Below are 14,863 nucleotides of genomic sequence, written 5' to 3'. Positions count from 1 at the left end.
ATAAACAGTGCAAAATAATTTCTTACCAATAGAGCCTTTAACCGAGATTGAGGTCAAGAGGGTTGTGCAACAGGGTTGTACATTAGGTACAGGGCGGATCAGACGTTCCGGGGCTGTTTGGAGAGATACAGGGAGGAAAAAAATGCTTGAGTTGGGCCATGAAGGATAAGTAGGAGTTCTCCGGGGAGACGGGCTAGGAAGAATTTGCTGGGACAGAACACAGTGTTCAGAATCTCTGACGTGAGAGCGTCCTGGCTTGGTCGACAACTGTGTGCTTATGAGGTATGCCTGGACTGTAGAGTCTGTTAGGAGGGTGCAGCGGACTGGAGAAAAGGCCAGCAAGATAAGGCTGGGTAAGGAAGGGTGCCAGGCTGAGGATGGAGGGTCTGGCGTGCTGCGAAGTTGGCAGCCTGAGGCACTCACACCAACCTACAGCAGAGACCGAGATATCACTTTAAGAACCTCGCAAGTCAGTTCCTGGTAACACAAATGGCAGCCACAGATACGAATGGGCCACAGAGTAAGCACAAAAAGGTTTGTAGATTTTAAATATGCCTTAAGAAGACCCAGGCAAGGATCTCCGACTCACAAGAGCCAAGTCTTTGGCAGAAGCTAAAAGCCAGGCACTAGCTCTTCTCAGAGGCGCACCTGACTCCCACCTCAGGCTGACATTATCATGGGGTCTTGTTGTCCTGGTCCCTGGGACACTGTTTTTGGAACTGCTTTAAGTCATAGACGGGTTGTTCTGTTGCCTCTGTTAGTCTCATTATTGCAGGGTTTTCAGACGCAAGGTTCCCATGCCAGAGTCAGGAAAGCAAGCAAAGCAAGTGGCCCCGCATTTCAAGCGACTGGCAGTTTTCCTTCCATAAAAACCAGTATACCGTTCCCTTCCCACCCCGACAGTCTCCCTGTTTGGAGGGTCGAGGTCTAGGAGCTGGTTAAAGATGAAATAATTAAACCTCTCTTTCAGCTGGTTGAGAGGAAGCTGAAGTTCAAGCAAAGGCATGTCCACGGAAAATGTTGGTACTCTATGAGTTTCTGTGTGTGTAACATCAACAAAAAAATAAATAGAACTAGTGAGAATGCATGAGTCACTGAGAATGTTTGAAACTGTTCGCCTCCCCTAGGAGATGGCCAGATAGTCAGGATGATTCAGCCTGGGAAATTACCAGCGCTAGAATGAGCCAATGGTGAAGAGGTCTAAGGATCTCGGAGGTGGGGGGGAAACAGGGCCTTCACTTGCAGCTGGGAGTTTTAAAAAATTACCTCAGGGGATAGTGAAGGGCGGGGCTCCAACCTGCTTTTTTGGAAAGGCAACCCAGAAAGCTGAGCTGAGAAGGAACAGTTAAACGTGCTGGCCAGAACATTCAACAGCCAGACCAAGGCTTAGCTGCTAGCAAACTCCTTCTCTGGTCTTGTTCTAGGGTCTTATTCGAATTGCCGACAGCTTTGCCTAATCAGTGGAAGACACCTTAATCTTCACTGTGGCTCTTGACTCCTTGCCTGTCCACTCTGGGCAGAAGGTTGGGAAGAGTCCTGGGAGGAAGGTCCAAACCCCTTCAGCTGCTGAATAACATTCGAGCCTGAATAATCTATCATCAAAAGTCATGATTCAAAGTTCTGGGGGCTGGGAAGTCAAAATGAAGACCTGGTCTTGGTTTCCCAGCTAGAGTTTGGGCCCTCACGGGCTGTAAGGGCCAGAGGTGCAAAAAGAAACAAGCATCAGTTCCCTTCAACCTTCTATAAGGTCACCAACCCTTTTCCTGAGGACTGGACACCCTCACGGCTGGCTCAGCACCTGCTGGTGGCCCCACCTCTCAGTACGCTCACTCCTGCGATTAAGTTCCAGCATGTGAATTTAGGGAAACACGTTCTGACCACGGTGAGGTCCTAGAGGGTCATGCTCTGTCTCAGTAGAGCATCTTAAAGGGCATCCCCCATGAGTTCCTGCGGCCGCCACAGAACCTACCAGGGCAGCAGGCCTAATGACTCAGCAGATGAAAGCATTTGCCACACGAGCCTGATAACCTGAGTTCTATCCCTGGGATCCACGTGGCGGAAGGAGAGAATGGTTCCTGAAAGCTGATCTCCACATGTTCCCTGTGGTACACAACATCCATGTCCACACACAGAATGAAAGAATCCAATGAATACCCTCCCTTCCTTCCTTCCTTCCTTCCTTCTTTTCTTCCTTCCTTCCTTCCTTCCTTCCTTTCTTCCTTCCTTTGTTTGGTTTTTGTTTCTTCAAGACAGGGTTCTTCTAGGAAGCCATGGTTGTCCTGGAGCTCACTCCAGGCTGTGAGACCTCAGGTGTAGACCTCAAACTCAAGAGATCTGCCTGCCTGTCTCCAGAGGGCTGGAATTAAAGGCGTGCGCCGTCACCGCTAGGCTCGAATGAATTTCAAACTCGAAACAGTGAAGTCCCCGCAGCACTTCAAACCTTTCTAAGGAACTCAACGTGATTTTGGAAAATAATCGTTCCTCAAATTGCCCGTAAGACAGAGAATTGGGAGCTGACATTTGCTGAAGGATTACTATGTGGCAAGCATTCTTCTTAAGCAATTATTTGTTGGATTGAACAAGTTATGTGTTTTCTACGGCTTTTTGTCTAGTTTAAAAATAGAGACAATTTCTTTCTTAGAAACTGTGTGTCCCCGGTTAGCTTCGTAGCAGGAGCTGAGTGTGTTCCTACTGGCTGAGAAGCGCCTGGCAGTTGGAGGTTTAGCCACCTGACTTGCCCCTTCTTGCCCATGGACAGACCTTGTGTCTCCTCTCCGAGCAACAGAGAACATGAGACAAGAATCTCTCTTGCAAGGAGGGCGCTGACAGATGAGACTAGTGTGTGTGTGTGTGTGTGTGTGTGTGTGTGTGTGTGTGTGTGTGCTCTTTAGGTGGGCTTCTGCAGATCTGCTTGTAGTCAGGGTCTCACTTCCTGAAACTCCTAGAGATCCACCTGCCTCTGCCTACTGAGTGCTGAGACTAAACCACTGTGCCAGGCTTCTTTATTTGTTTCCAAACAGTCTCACCATCTGGTCCACAAAGTTCCTGCCTCAGCCCCACCCACGAACTACTCGGGCTACCTTGCCGGGCAAACTTTTTGTTGTTGCTTGTTTTGCATGAAGGCTTTCTTTCTTAAGGAAATACATGGCTGCAGAAAACAGACAGTATACATCGTTGAGAAGGTATGCTTTCCTTCACTTTGTGTTTGTGTGTGTGTGTGTACATTGTATGTGTGTGAGTGTGTGCCTGTGTGTGTGTGTGAATATATGCTATGTGAGCCTTTGGCTGTTAGTTCCTAACCAGTGGATGAAGGGGTAGCTATGAGGAGACCTTATGAGCTGACCCTGAAGTGATCCGAGCAGACAGTTGGGGAACAGCAGCGATGAGGAACCAACAGTTCTCAAACACACATAAGCCCCACTGTTTTAATCCTGTCCCACCTTGGGTATCTTAACCAAGACGGAAGTCATGGCCCGAAGCGATTGTTCCAGTATCTACTACTCACATTGACATAATTCCCATGTGTTTGCTCACTTGCAATGTTTGAGATGGAACTCAGGGCCCTGCACATGCTAGGCAAACCCATCTTTACCATCCTGTGGCACGCCAGCAAGGAAGACTCCCATTTCAAGAAGCCGGTGGCATTTGCCTTAGGCTGGTTGCTACCACATGAGATTTTTTTTTTCCAAGAAAATCTGGGTCTTTTATATAAAACTTCAGGATTCCAAGTGTGGGCTCTAACTGAAGGAAGAACTACAGGCCGAGGTGAGAAACATAGCCACTGACTAACCATTTTCCAATGCCTGATCTGCCCTGTAGAGAGGTCATAAGGAAAGAATAAAGAACACTTGGAATAAGATGAGCGCTGTGTTGGTGTTTTATGTCAGCTTGACCCAAGTTGCAGTCCTCTGGGGAAAGGGACTCTCGATTGAGAAAATGCTTTTATAGCATTTCTATTTTGAATTTTCTCTTGGCCAGTAGGCAACTCCGTGAGGTGTAAACAGATACTTTCGGTCCCAAATAACCAACTCAGAGGCTAACTATGAATTATAAACACTCAGCCGAATGCTCAGGCTTATTACTAACTAGTTCTTACAACTTAAATTAACCGTTTCTATTAACCTGTGCATTGCGACGTGGCTCGTGGCTTTCCCTGTCCTTAAGCATGTCTTGCTTCCTGGGCGGCTGGCTGGTGTCCCCCTCCACTCCGTCCTCCTACTTCCCACCATTCTCAGTTTGGCTGTCCCACCTAATTTCCTGCCCGGGTACTGCCCTGTCAACTTTTTATTGACAAATGAGACTAATACATGTCCACAGTGTAGAAAAGGATTGCTCCATAGCAGTAAGGTGTTTTCTTGATTAATGACTGATGGGGGTGGGCCCAGCCTATTGTGGGTGGTGCCATCCCTGCGTTGGTGGTCCTGGGTTCTATAAGAAAGCAGACTGAGCAGGTCATGGAGAACAAGCCAGTAAGCAGCTCCCCTTCATGGCCTCTATGTGAGCGCCTTCCTCCAGGTTCCAGCCATGTCCTGAGGTGGACTATGATGTAGATGTGTAAGCCAAATAAACCCTTTCCTCTCCAAATAGCTTTTGACCGTGGTGCTTTATCATAGCGACAGTGACCCTAAGGCAAGCGGCATATTGAATATTCACACTCTTTAACATGTTCCAGGAATTAATCTCCTTTTATTGTGTCCTCCTGTACAAATAGATTGAGGCTTCTTTGGACTGGAAAGGAGATGGCATTTTTACCTTATTTGGCAGATTGTGAAAGTAAGGAAGAGAAACTGAGAATTTTGCTCTGCTCAAGCAGTAGGAAGTGATGTCAATGAAGCAGCGGCAGGGCAGTCAGCATCAGACTTCACCATCCTCAGCCAGTGTATTGTGCTTGCAAAACAGATGGTACAGTTTCCAACCAGATTTACACTGATGCTCAACCAATACGGTTGGCTCCCTACTGTGGGATAATGCTCTTGTACACTGTAAAGATTTAACACTTCTATTGGTTTAATAAAACAATGATTGGCCAGTAGTCAGGAAGAAAGTATAGGTGGGACAAGCAGACTAAAAGAATTCTGGGAAGAGGAAAGGCCGAGAGGCAGTCACCAACCAGACGCAGAGGAAGCAAGATGAGAAGGATTCACTGAGAAAAGTTACCAAGCCACGTGGTTATACATAGACAAGGATTATGGGTTAATTTAGGTTGTAAGAACTAGATGATACGCCTAAGCTAATAGACCAAACAGTCTGTAATTAATATAAGCCTTTGTGTTTATTTGGGACTGAATGGCTATGGGACTGGGTAGGACAGAAACTTCCATCTATAATTCCCTTCTCACATCCCTCCCTAGGCTTTAAGGCATCTTTCAGGGGATTTTCTGAAGCTGACGGGGGCAGTTTGTTATTTTAAATGCAATGAAAGTTGACATTTCAATTTGACACCTCAAAAACTTCTGCAGTGCCCAACAAAATAATGAAATTGATGTGGTCTTGGGTGGGACTTCAAGCAGTCATAAAGACCTCTGGGCTTAGCTCCCCAACAGGCAAGGCTACACTACAGATGGTGAAATGGTATATCTTCGGAGAAGACCACAGCCTCCTAGGAAGAAGCCATACCCCCCAGCAGGTGAATGGGGGGCCAGAGGATAGAAGCATGAGTGGGTTTTACAAAGGTATTCTTCCACCTGTGTATACCAGGTAACGCTGATCTTTTGACTCTTCCGCAACAAGATGGATTAGATTGCAAAACAAATTAGATTCTCAAAGCTGAGTCTATTTGATGTAATTACAGCTGTTGAGCCTAATCATCCTTTCTAGGTATTCCCTAAAGACAGACACTCTTGTAGAAGTAATGCCACTGGAAGAAATCCAGCTCCAGAAGGTAGCTCCTGACCGCACTGGTATTGAGTGGAATGGGGATACAATGTATCTAAGTTTCCAGCAACAAAAATGACCAGAAGTAACTTAGACCCCGACGGTTCCTATTAGAGCACCGAGCTGTGTACTATGGCAATATTCCCAGCAGCCAGGTTAAGCAAACTGCTTGGGCTCCCATCCATAGATAAAGAGATGCAGAGAGTGCACTGTGGGTGCACGATGGAGAATTATTCAGCCATGAAGAAAAGAGAGCATGTCATTCGCAGGACCATGGATGAAATGGGAGGTCATCACATTGGGTGAAGTAGCTCAGCCTCAGAACCACAAACATCACACACTTCCCCTCACATGTGGAATCCAGATTCTTTTTTTAAAAGTCATAAAGGTAAAAGGAATGCTGTTTGGGAAGAATAAGGAGTCTAGAATTAGGGAGAAAGGGGAATAAGGGAGGATGATGGGGTGATTAAAAAAATGATCCAAGCACATTATAGACATGTACTCATTACTATGTACAACTGACAGATGTTAATAATTTTGAAAGCACTGTTTATACAGCTTGGGTGATAAAACTACTCACGATCCAATATCAGATGCAAACAGGAGTACAAGTTTGTGTCACATATAAATTCTCCTTAAACACCAAAGGACGCCGAAGAGCTGGCAGTATTGATTGGCACCTGCCAAGTGCTGCAGATGTAACAAGTGCTGCAGATGTAATGTCAAGGGACAAAGGAATCCCACCCTCTCCGGAGATTTAAGGAGCTGGGATGCTCCCAAATAATTATGCCATGAAGAAACAGATAGCTTCGAATTAAAGTGCATTGCACCCCATCTCACTCCAGCCTGGATGACATCAAGGAAACAAACAATAAATGTTGGCCAGGGCGTGGGCAAAAGGGAGCCCTTCAATACCACCGGTAGGAATGTAAACTGGTCCGGTCGCTAAGGAAACCAGTACGGAGAGTTCTCCAAAAACTAACAATAGATTTAGCGTATGACCCACTTCTAGGTGTTTCCCTGAAGGACTCAAATCAAACCATCACAGAGATGCTTGCACGTTGGTGATCTTGGCTCTGTTCTACTCTACAATGGCTGACTACGGACCAACCTTGGTGTCCAAGTTGGAGGCATGAATAAAGAATGTGATCTATGTACACAATGAAAAGTGAAGTTATGTTGTTTGTGGGGAGGATGCAACTAGAGACAATTATACTAAATTAATTAAGCCAGCCTCAGAAAACAAGCAAAAAAAAATCAAACCAAAAACAAAACAAACAAACAAACAAAAACCCACTTTCATTTGTGGTTCCTGGATTTAATATAGATACATAAAATCATGTATGTATCAGATCTGAAAGCAGAGGTGAAACCGTCTTAGGGAAGACAGGAGGCAGGAGAGAATGTGGGGGGAGGGCATGGTTTGGAGGAATATGCTCAACATACAATATATGTTTATATGAAATTTTTATTTAAAAAATAAAAATTAAGGGTTTGAGAGATTTCTCAGTGGTTAAAACCATGTGCTGCCCTAGCAGGGGACTCAAGATAGGTTCCCAGTCCTCGGGTTGGAGAATCCAGTACCTCCTCTGATCTCTGGGCATCGACTCTGGGCACATAGCTACACAAAGACACACAATTATAGATAATAAAAATAAGTTCAGACTGCCTACATGAAGGAAAACAATAGATGGTACTTGGAGCATGAATGGCCTTCGCCTGTCACTAGAGTCTCCAGCTGGGGGAAGCCATCTTCCTCTGTGGACCTAGGGCAGGCTAAGAGCCACAGAGGCCGAAGCAGAGGCACCTTGGGATTGAGGGGCATTTCCGGCAATGACCGATGCGGGGTCCTTGCTGACCTTGTCAGTATTGGCAGTACATAAACATATTTAACTTGATGCAGTGGGAAAAAAAAGAAAGCGGGCCTCATTTGTAATCTCGGTGCCGTGATTCCTCTCGACTGAGGTTCCTTAGCCTCTGAGGTCTCAGGGTCTTTGCCCACACACAGGGGCGATGCTGTCTCTCGCAGATTTCCTGGAAGAAATAAAGATGGCTACTTTTCCCTTTTTGTTTTTGAGATAGGGCCTCACACTGGTAGCCTAGGCGGATCTAAAACCAGGCTGGTCTCAAACTCATGGCGATCCTCCTGCCTTAGCAGCCTGAATGCTGAGATGATAGTTGTGAGCCACCACGCCTGACTGAAGACTTGGAGAGGCTGCCTGCCTGCACGCTACAGACGCTTGAGCCACGCTTCTTGAGGTACCTGTTGTCTCTTGGGTTTCCTTGGCTTCCTCAGTCGGCCTACGCCCACGCAGGGACTGGCTGGTTCTGCTGGTTTGCTTCCATCCAGCTCCAGCTCCGATCGCTGTTCTTCCCTGCCTTATTTGTGCCCCAGGAAGCTGGAGGAGCTTGGCATGCAAGAGCCATACTCCCTCTGCATCCTTAACCTCTGGCTTGGAGTAGGGTTTGGCCAGGAAACGCTGACAGAAAGGCGAGTGAAGAGCAAAAGGTGTGTAAAGTAGCCTTGTCTCGCTCACTCCCTGCCACAGCCCCTCTTCCTCAATGCCAGTATTTCCCATCTCTAGACATGGTCTTGGTATGGCTTAATATGATTTGAGTCACATACACATACACACACATGTTCATTTGTTGCCATTTAATCCCTGTTGTGGGGTATTAAGAAAACTTAGTCTCCCCAAGTGCGCTCACATGTGGGACCTTCCCTTATGATCCAAGAGGCAGCACTAGCTCAGGACTCTCCCAGCAAAAAGGCTATCAACAGGTGCCTTGAACTTTCTGATGTTATCCGGTGTCGGGTATTTTATTATAGAAACAAAAAGCAGACTACTAAGGCCGCCTTCTCTTGATCCTTTCAGGCCTAGGCGGCAAGGCTACTTTGATCTTCGCCAGGCCTCACTGGTTCCCTTAACCCCGCCTGTGCCCCTGCAGACAGTTTCTTTTGTTAATTTCCTTTCACTTAAGGTATTTTGAGAATGTTATCTGTTGCTTGTTGGTGCTCTGATTGATACACATCTTGTACAAGGTAGCCAAGGCTCATGTTTCCTGGGGTTCTCTCTCCCTCTCTCTCTCAAACACACACACACACACACACACACACACACACACACACACGTCTTGGGTACAGTGAAAAATAAAATAAGGTTCTAGAACAAATAACAGCTTGGGAAAGGCTATTAAGGAGGCGACATTTGAGTCGCATACTAAAAGGACAGGAGGCAGCTATCGGTGCCAAGATCTGGGAGACCTGTTGTTCATATGCACTGGTGGAATCCTGAAGGTGTGGATGGATGCACGGGAAGCAGGAAAAGGCTGGGGGTGGGGCACAGGGGCTGGAAATTGGTGAGACTGAGAAAGCATGCTGGGAACTGGCCAGAGAAGCAGCAGGGATCAACCGTGGGTTTCATGGTTGGTTCCAGGAGGCTGTGGAACAGGTCTTGGACTTTGGCTTGGAGGGCTAGGAAAAAGTTGAAGACATTCAGGCTGGGGAGTAATTGGAACCAGCTTTTGTGTTTGGTTGGTTTTGGTTTTGGTTTTGGTTTCTGAAGATAAGGTTTCTCTGTGTGTAGCCCTGGCTGTCCGAAAACAACTCTGTGGACTAGGCTGGCCTTGAACTTAGAGACCTTCCTGCCTCTGCCTCCCTAGTGTTGGGATCAAAGGTGTGCGCCACCACTCCCAGCCTCCGTGTTTTAAATCTGTATTTCTTACTGAGTGGACGATGGATTATACAAGGTGCGACCGTGGAGGATGTTGCTACAGTTCGAACCAGGATTCCTGGCGTTTAGACAAGGCAGGTGGCCGTGCAGTGGGGAATGGGAAGCAGCAAGCTCTGTGCACTAGAGATAGAATATCCTGAGGAAAGGCAACTTGGAGCTCAGAGGAAGGGCTAACTACAGTTTATAGTTCCATAGGGGAGACAACTTAGTGGGGCGGGGAAGGCCTGGTGACAGGGACATGAGGCTGGCCAATCACATTTCATCTGCACTCAAGAAGCAAAACCCCAGAACGGGAAGTAGGACTACACTATAAAACCCCAATCTCCACCCCCACCCCCATGAAGCTCTCCCTTCAGCAAGGCTCCACCTCCTAGAGGTTCCACAACCTTCCCAAATTAAATCACCAGCTGAGGACCAAGTGTTCAAATCCATAGACCTATGGGGTGCATTAATATTCAAATCACCACCCTGGGCTGGCACAAGACTTCAGGTACTTCAGGGGTGTGTGTCTGTCTGTCTGTGTCTGTCTTTTTCTTTTCTTCTTGCATGCTTGTGTGTGCACCATGTGTATGCCTAGTGAGATGCTTGGAACTGGAGTTACAACATGGTGGTGAGTCACCATGTAACAGCTGGGCATTGAACCCAGGTCCTCTAAAAGAGCAGGACATTCTCCGAACTACTGAGCCAGCCCCTACTTTAGGTTTCATTTCTTTTTTAACCAGTGTCTAAAGATCCTGGAGAGTTGTGAACACACTACTGAATGTTTAAATTTTATATTTTCACTGTGAATATTATTTTCTTAAATACACCCTCAACTTCATTTTGTTTCTAAGTCCGCCGTGGTAACAAATGATTGCCTACAGTAACAGCATTTAACACACTCACACTGTGATGTTTTTATTGAAAGAGAGAGAGAGAGAGAGAGAGAGAGAGAGAGAGAGAGAGAGAGAGACCCTCACGGATAAGCAACTTAACCACTTCTTCCTAACTAAACACTCCTGTGGAACCCGCACAGCGTTGGAGATTCAGCATCACCAAGCCCTCTGAGCCCTCTCTTACCCTCCCCAAGTCCCAATTACACCAACAAGAGTTGCCGGTTTCCCGACTTCAAACACCGCAGTTTGATGTTTGAGCTTTTACAGGCAGGCACACAGAGGAGCGAGGACCCCAGGCTGCAGCGGAACTATAAAATCCCCGTCTTCATGCGTGGTCATGATGGAATTGCCACCCGGGACAGACCCTCAGTTTCACTTCGTGTTTCCTGCGTGTCAGGATGAAGAACTGAACTAGTACGGCGGTCCCCAAAGCGTGAGCGAGTCACGCCAAATGTTACTGCCTGCCCGGTTCCCCAGCGCCCGCCCTGCCCCCATTCAGATGCATCGGGAGCACCGGGTGAGCGGAATGTTTCTTTACTATGGCTGTGGCTGATCAGCCATAGGTGACTCATAAAATGTCAGGAATGCAACGGTGTCTTGGCTTTTGGCTTTGTTTTTCTAATCTGCCTTCCAGCACTTTCACCAACCCAGGCAAAAGGTGTTTTTATTAATCTAGAAAACAAAACAACAACAAAACACTCCAGCTTCCAGTTGCATGCACATACCCCCAAACACACACACGCACGCACGTACACACATTATGTTGCTAGGATCAAATAAGGAAGCAGGAAAAATTTGTGTGACCTTCCTCACACAAACACTAACCTTTGTCCTTACCCATCTCCCTGAGACCTCAGAGCTGGTCCCCAGAACATACTTTCCCTAGCCATCAAGATGCACCCCTTGACCCTCACCCCAATTCTACTTTCTGTTAGGGGGCCAAGTATAGCATTGTACTTATCCAAGGACGGTCCTGCATGCTCCAATGGGAAGGGGATTGCAATGGGAGGGAAGAGGCTGGCTCAAGCATGAGGGCAGTTGAAGGCGGCAGAAACTTAACTTGGGAATTTCACTGGATTGGTTAAGGTTAACTGTCGCCTTGCTTTGATCTACAATCAACTAAGAGACTTGCCCTTAGGCTACTCGGATAGAGGAGTTTCCAGGTTTAACTGATGGGGGAAACCCTCCCATTGAGTGGGAGCATTACACAGAAATCCCAGGGAGAAGCAGGACTGCTTTTGCCTGCCCACCCTCACTCCTACCTAGCTGCCCGTCCCTGGAACCTCCAGCTTCCTCAGACACAGAATGAAGGCCAGCACCTCTCCAGGAATTTTCCGGCCTTCAATACTGGATTGGGACTGCAGAGGCATCCAGTCTATAAACAGAGCAGTTCTGGGCTTCTTAGCTTCTCCAGAGTACAGCCAGCCATAGGTAGACTACTGATCACATAGCCCAATCTAATAAATCCCCTTTTGTAACACATATTCATTCTATCTGCCTTATTCTAGAAAACCCTAGCTAATCCACCTAGTGACAAATGAGTTCTCATAGAAATCAGGGGTCAGCCATGACTGTATGGTGTCACTTAGGGTGACTGCTTACCCTTCATGGCATGGCTTTTCTGGTCACCACCTATGGTGGCAAGGTGGCTGTCAGGCCCTAGTTTGTATCCTAACTCTCAGCAACCCTCATGGTATTTATAAACTCTTCTTGCCCAGCGTTCTGCAGTCAAACTATGCCTGACCGCTCAGGACAAATTCATATATTTATTCTGGAATTAAGAGTGAAGTCGACACAGCCCAAAACGCTGGGGCTGACTCACGTCACGGCCCGATGAGAAGGCTGGTGTCCTACCTCCATTTCTGTTGCTGTGGTTAAAAAATATCCCGACGAAGATCAACTTAGGGGCGAACAGGCTTATTTCTGTTTCCCGTTCTAGGTTGGAATCACTTCAGAGAAGTCACAGCAGCGAGACCGGCAGCAGCTTGTCACGCCACATCTCCAAGAGCAGAGAGAAATGAATGCCTTCAACTTGGCGATCAGCAAGCTTTTGCTTATGCAGACTGGGATCCCAACCCACTTTCAGGCTGGGTCTTCTCAGTTAAGACCATCTGGATGATTCCCCCACAGGCATGCCCATAGGTCAAACTGATCTAAGTCACCCCTCGGTGTGGTTCTCCCAAGGGATTTGAGGTCATGCCAAGTTGACACTTGAAACAGCTATCACAGTTGGGTTTCTATGTAGGAGGCACCAGAGAGCTGTGGGCAGTTTTTGAGCAGGAGAATAAGAGCATTTCACATTTACTAAGGTGTCAGGTGTTCCGTGTTACACAGTCCCGTCAAAGGAAGAGCGTCACCCCAGAATGTCATTTTAGGCTCTCTGGCAGAAGGGAGGAACAGTTTCTGTGACCTGAACCTTGGACCTCTATTCAGAAGCATATTGATTAATTGATTGATTGATAGACAAAGGTTGTGTTTGGGGTACAACAGTTCCTCGTACCATGATGGAGGAGGGTTAACTGTCTATGTGCTACTTTCATTGGTTAATAAAGAAACTGCCTTGGCTTTTGATAGGACAACAGCTTAGATAGGCGGAGTAGACAGAACAGAATGCTGGGAGGAAGAAGGCAATGAGGCAGACGCCATGCAGCTAGCTGCCAGGCCAGACATGCAAAATATCTCCCAGTAAGCCACTACCTCATGGTGAGATATAGATTATTAAAAATGGGTTAAATCAATATGAGAGAGTTAGCCAATAAGATGCTACAGATAATGGGCCAGGCAGTGTTTCAATGAATACAGTTTCCGTGTAATTATTTCAGGGATAAAGCTAGCCAGGAGCCAGGCGGCGGGAAGCGGCCTGCCACTCCTTCTACAGTACCAAAGCCCTTTTGATCCATTCTATATGTTCTCTGAAGGAAATCATCACATTTCCTGCAACCTGTAGTCCTTACTGTGTACTGTGTACAGTACCCTGGTGTGGGAGGTCCTTCTGTCTATGTGTTGCTTTTATTGGTTAATGAATAAAGAAACTGTCTTGGCCTCTTGATAGGGCAGGACTTAGGTAGGCAGGGAAAACAGGACTGAATGCTGGGAGGAGGAAGGCAAAGTCAGAGAGATGCCATGGAGTCATCAGAGTCAGAGATGCCAAATCTTTGCCGGTAAGCCACTGTCATGTGGCAATACACAGATTACTATAGATGGGTTAAATTAAGATGTAAGAGTTAGCCAATAAGAAGCTAGAGCTAATGGGCCAAGCAGTGATTTAATTAGTAGAGTTTCTGTGTGATTATTTTCAGGGCTAAGCGACCAGGAACTAACAAGCAGCCTCCCCCAACAGTACCCAATAATTCAAGACCTCCAAGAGTGCCTGGATTGTCTTGTGACTAAAGTCCCGCAATGGATGGAAGAACTCCTCAGAAGAACCACTCTGTAAATCACAGAAAGCAATCCCTGTTCTCTGCTATGATTTCTTCAAGGTCTAGGTACCGTCAACAAACACGAATGCCTTCTACTGTTGTCCTAGATGCAATGACTCTACTACATCCCCACCCTCCTAGGATCAACTGGAAGTACAGAGGGTCAGAAAAACGAAGATTAGAGCTAGGGATGGAGAGATGGCTCAGTGGCTTGGGTGCTTGCCCTGTGTGTGTGAAGACTGAGTTCAGATCCCTTGAACCCATACTAAAAACAAATGGGCATTTTTAGCCCACCTGTAATCCAGTCTCCTGGGAGGAGAAGACTTTGCAAGTTGACTTGCTAGACTAGCCCGAATCGGTGAGCCTAAGGACGAGTGAGAGACCTTGCCTCAAATAAATAAAGTAGAGAACAGTTGAAGAAGACACCCATAGTCAACCTCTGGCCTCCACATACAGGATGTGACACACACATGCACACACACACACACACACACACACACACACACCCCAAAGTGCTGAGCTTCATGGTCTTAATATCTTCATGGTAAAAGCATCACACCAGACACTGTATCTGTCTCCTTGTTTTTGTGATGATGGCATTGTGTGGGTGTGGGTGTGGGCATGCGCACACATGTGCTCACGCATGTGCAAGCGCATGCACATGTGCTTGTCACAGCTCACTGTTTCACATAGATTATAAGGCTTATGCTGCAGGAAAATGGCTGTAGCTGAGCCTAAAGCTTGTGAAGATCCAGTCTCTGTTCCAAAACAATTTACTATGATTTATACATCTTGCTGAGAAGGTGGCCACATTCTTGAGTTCTCACATTTGATTATACAGCAATTCTAAGACCTCTGTAAACCCTAAATATTATAAGGATTTTATAATCTATTATCATTAAAGGGGCAGCCCCTTGGAGTCTCTTCTGGCCCCTCACACATCTGCCCTCTATTTAAAAAA

The 14,863-nt window shown here is 46.8% G+C and overlaps 2 long non-coding RNA genes across 2 annotated transcripts; both read left to right on the top strand.

Annotated features, from left to right (window-relative positions):
- The first annotated feature begins 9,753 nt into the window (after positions 1-9,753).
- On the top strand, positions 9,754-11,073 carry LOC148117778 (uncharacterized). Its single transcript, XR_015736770.1, has 2 exons — positions 9,754-10,098; positions 10,751-11,073. It is a non-coding gene; the product is annotated as an uncharacterized LOC148117778 (long non-coding RNA).
- A 1,330-nt stretch (positions 11,074-12,403) lies between these two features.
- Positions 12,404-14,465, top strand: LOC125390037 (uncharacterized). Its single transcript, XR_007228618.3, has 2 exons — positions 12,404-13,168; positions 13,783-14,465. It is a non-coding gene; the product is annotated as an uncharacterized LOC125390037 (long non-coding RNA).
- Positions 14,466-14,863: the final 398 nt, after the last annotated feature.

This window comes from Myodes glareolus, chromosome 26 (genome assembly GCF_982192425.1).
Source record: "Myodes glareolus chromosome 26, mMyoGla1.1, whole genome shotgun sequence".
In the NCBI taxonomy this organism is placed as follows: Eukaryota; Metazoa; Chordata; class Mammalia; order Rodentia; family Cricetidae; genus Myodes; species Myodes glareolus.
The sequence above is the reverse complement of the archived record's forward strand: the minus strand, read 5'-3'. Positions and strand labels throughout refer to the sequence as shown.